The sequence below is a fragment of the Nuphar pumila genome, chromosome 14 (assembly GCF_984573655.1).
Source record: "Nuphar pumila chromosome 14, dmNupPumi1.hap1.1, whole genome shotgun sequence".
Lineage (NCBI taxonomy): Eukaryota > Viridiplantae > Streptophyta > Magnoliopsida > Nymphaeales > Nymphaeaceae > Nuphar > Nuphar pumila.
The window spans coordinates 45,256,313-45,260,902 of record NC_143262.1 but is presented as its reverse complement, the minus strand read 5'-3'; the positions used below and the strand labels follow the sequence as shown (position 1 = coordinate 45,260,902).

Here is a 4,590-nt window from a genome sequence, read left to right as displayed (position 1 = left end):
ACACAGTTTCTGTACATGAATTTGCAAGACCGTAATTCCCAAATTATAAACTATTTCTCAGTAAAATCTGGTATGAAGATTCCCTGTATATCAATAAAATAGCATGCCAAAGATGGTCCAGAAATCATGAATGGATATTGATATATCCATCCATGAATATGACTAATTATCAAGACTGCACACCTGCAAAATATAAAAAAAAGGGAATGGATATGGATACAAAGGTGCTACTGTAAGTGGTAGTTGTGAAGGGTGATAGGTTTATGTAACAAAAGGTGAAAGGGTGCATAAGGAGTTAAATATTGTGTAACCAATAGTGTGCAGCTGGGAGTGAAGTATGTGATTGCGTGATGCAAGGTGTAATGTGCACTGATGAGGAGGTTACGACTATGAAGATAATAGGTGATATGCTTCTGTAGGTGAAATCGCACAGGAGGTAGAATGGCTGTTAGGCTGTGCAACACAGGAAGTGGATGGATGTGATATGCATTTAATGAAATGATATGCAGGTGAACTAATACAGTGAGTGTATAGCAGGGTATAACTAAAATGCTTAAATCTAATGAAGCATAGATGGGTTAATCATCGTTAATTGAATCTATGATGACCATTTAGCATTGAACTGAATTCTAGATGCAATAGAATATAATCAGCAGAAATTAGAATATCAAACTATATGTATGTGTATTAATGATATTATAATTGAAAATAGAAGACAAGCTATACATTGTCAGAGCCATCTTATACAGTAAATCCAACAACTAATCCTGCAAAATGGGATCAAATTATCTTAGTCACAATAAAAAAATTTCTGCAAAACCCAAAAGTAGTCCAGATTTGGAGATGCACAATACATTATATACCTTTTTCAGTTTTTGAATGCCTAGGCTTCACAAATCTGACAACTATAACGTCTTGCCTTCAACTAAAACAAGCAAACTTGGGTCTAAATCAGTGAATTTTCTTTCCCAAGAAAATGGTTCCCGCTTTTGCTCCCTAATGGAGCTTTCCCATTTAAGGACACGATGATTCTTTGATCCAATAAACCCAGCTGGGAAGCCAGAATGAATAAATATGAATGAAAAAAAAAATGAGTGTTAAACTACACAGGTAGCAGACATGTTTGCTACTGTTTTTTTTTATTGCCACCACGAGAATGGTTGTCAAAATAGACTCAGGCTGGTAATTCCAACTTGACATTATTCTTCCAGCTTTGCAAGTAATAATAGAAAAAGTTTGTGTAGAATACTGTCTGGACAAGTCCAAATATCCAAGCTATCCAGTGCACTTTTCTGTGAAGTGGCGATAGATCTATTTGAGAATGTATAGAGCTTTGTACCCACCAAGAAGGAAAACCTCCTTGAAGGTAAAATTCTTATTAATGGGAAGGGCCAAAATAAAGCATGGCAAGATAAGAGAAAAAAAAATGGCGAAAGGTATCTTGATCTTTATCATAAGATCTTCGGACAATCTCGTGGTTCCTCATGTACCAAACAATTAAAATGAGCTCCCCAGGAAAATCAACTTCATCACCGTATTATACAGAGAGATGTAATCTGTAAATATATCCCAGTATTAAGTAGCAAAAACTAGAAAATAGAGCTCTTGTGTCTTCAAAGATATACCTTGTAGATCCTCTGTGCTAAATGAAACAGCAAGTGAAGATCGATTCCCTGTGGCTGGACTGAAGCAAGGTAGGGAGCCTGCTGGATCTTCTGCTGGTGGGCTGAAGGAAAGGGGCAGCAACGTTCTCCACTGTGTGACTCTTGTAAACAACAAATGAGAGTCGTTCCTTGCTGCTGGGCTGAAGCAAGATAGGGAGCCTGCTGGATCTTCTGCTGGTGGGCTTAAGGAAAGGGGCAACAACGTTCTCCATTGTGTGACTCTTGTAAACAACAAATGAGAGTCGTTCCTTGCTGCTGGGCTGAATAAAGATAGGGAGCCTGCTGGATCTTCTGCTGGTGGGCTGAAGGAAAGGGGCAACAACGTTCTGCAACCCTTCAACCTGGATGCTCAAGACAAAATCCTCCATGGGGGCACCCTCCACGACAAAACAACTCCTGCAATAAGAAAGAAATCCAGAAAATCAATTGCTTTCCCCTTCTTCTCGATCAATAGCTGGGTCTTTTTAAAGACTCTCAGCCTCTTTCTAAAAAAAAATGCAATTTTCTTTTAAGAGCTCCATTACGTTTTTGAAACTTTTGAAAACTGAAATTTTTGAAAATTCGTCGTTTTGGAGGGGACAAAATCTTAGGTTTTTCAAAAATTTCGTTTCATTTACCTAAGTTCTAGGTAAAATGAATATTTTTTTGAAGGCTTGGCTGTGGCGCCGTTTAAGGCTGCTTCCTTTTGAAAATAAATGAGTAATGAAACAAGATAAATGGGAGATTTTTAAAAGAATGCCACATCAGCCATCTTTTAAAATCCCTTTGAAAAATGAAGTTTTATTTTGTTTTTTTTTTTTTTTTTCAAGTGAGGTGCCACATGTGTGTGGGCCCACAAACTATTTATAAGATAGAAAACCTAAAAAGAAAAGGAATTTACAAAATTGGTGCCATCTCCGGGTGGGCCCCGCTTGAAACTAAAAGACATACCTGAGAGTCTGAGTGTGATGCTGGTTCAAAAGGTGGGTCCCACACCAATTATAAAAAAATAAAAAGCAAAAGACATAACCACTTTTTTGGAAATTTTTTTTATAATATGAAGTGAAACTTGGTTTGTTTTCAAGAATTTGGAAAAAAATATGTATATAAAGAAAAACTGCAGAAATTTTATGGAAGAGATTTAAAATCTTTTTGCAAAAAGTTTTTTTAAAATCAATATCTAAATATCCAGATTATTTTCTGAGAAAACTTTTATAATTCAAAGTCCTGGGGGTAAAATGGGAAAGGTTGGTAATTTTGAAGACCCAGGGTTTTGAAATCAATTTTGAAAAGAGTCAAAACTCAAATCTGGATTGAGAATTTTGAAATCGAGAGTTTCTGGATCTCAAAATGACATGCTATGCAATGAAATGATATGAAATGCTCATGCAATGCTATGCAAAGACATGTTTCAAGAAATACTATTCTGAATAAAAAATGGGAAATTCTAACTTTTTGTCAAGAGTAGAATTTTGAAAGTTTTGCAGTTTGAAGATTTTTCTGAACCTAAATATAGAAATTTTGAGGCTCAAGAATGAAATTTTGGGCTTTCTACAAGGTTCAATCTCAGAAAATGACCATTTTGCCCTTCATTGATTCTGGAGGACTGAAATGTGCTGATTGAGGGAGATGTCAGGGAGGTGAGTGAAAATTTAGGGTGTGTACAGATGCTCATCTTTGCTACTAAGTTGGCTTGTTGCCGAGCTTAGTGGCAAAGATAAACACACCAAATTTGGGTTATATATGAAATGCCCCAGTTAGAAGGATCTGACTAGGTATAGCAATATTAGCCCAGTGAAGATGGTAGATATGAAATGGAGAATGAAGAGGAATAGATTTGCTCTGCGAGAGTGAAGTTCAGGTTTTGCCCTTATCCTGGATGGGACAGAAATACCTCGTATGGAACGAAGTTTAGGTTTGACCCTTAACCTGATTGGGGAATAGAATATTTCGTCGAAATGAGACTCAGGTTCGTACCCTTAACCTAATTGGGCGGAAAATGGAATACCTCATCAAATGAGGCTCAGGTTTATACCCTTATCCTGATCAGGCGGAAAATGAAATACCTCTTTGAGTGAGACTCATGTTTGTGCCCTTATCCAGATTGAGCGGAAAAATGGAATACCTTATCAAAGGAGGCTCAGGTTTGTACCCTTATCCTGATTGGGCAGAAAATGAAATACCTCTTTGAGTGAGGCTCAGATTTGTGCCCTTATCCTGATTAGGCAAAAAATGGAATACCTCTTTGAATGAGGCTCAAGTTTGTACCCTTATCTTGATCGGGCGGAAAATGGATGGAATCCTCGAAGGAAGAGACCATGATGGAGCCTTCAGATTTTGCACAATAAATCCGACAGGGGTTTTGCGAAAGGAAGGAAAATGGGGTCCCTAAAGCTTGAAAAGGGGTTGATCTTGAGCGTCTCATTGCTGAGACTAAAATCAGCTTTTGAAATTGCCTTTTGAGAGAAAATGCTTGGTGGTTTGACCTCGAACTGAAATGGGACTGTCTATGGTTGGACAGTGGGGACACAAAGAACTGTGCGAATATGAGAGCTCACGCTCTCAAAGAAGGAAAGGAATCAAGTCCTTAAGAGGGATTTAAAATTGGTGTTAGGATGTATTGAAAACGGACATCAAGCTCTCACTCCACGTCCAGATAGCTAGAAAATGTTGTCAAAAATGTTGAGAATTTTGTTGTTGATTCAAAGTATTTGAAAATGATGCACATTGTTGCAAAAATATTCTTTCTTTTCTACCTGAAGTATTACCTCCAAGCGAGATTGACTTCATAGAATCAAGATTTGGAATCCAAATTGCTTGCGATTGACCTTCTTCAAGGAAGCTATCAATTTCCTTGATATAAACAGGAAAGAGAATTTGATATTATGAAAGCAATTGATGAAAGGATATTGATAATAGAATTTCATAAATTTAAAGAAGATTCTTG

The 4,590-nt window shown here is 37.1% G+C and overlaps 1 pseudogene; it reads right to left on the bottom strand.

The window, feature by feature from the left end:
• Positions 1 to 1,174: 1,174 nt before the first annotated feature.
• On the bottom strand, positions 1,175 to 1,530 carry LOC149816798 (ER lumen protein-retaining receptor pseudogene; annotated as a pseudogene).
• Between the last annotated feature and the right edge of the window lie 3,060 nt (positions 1,531 to 4,590).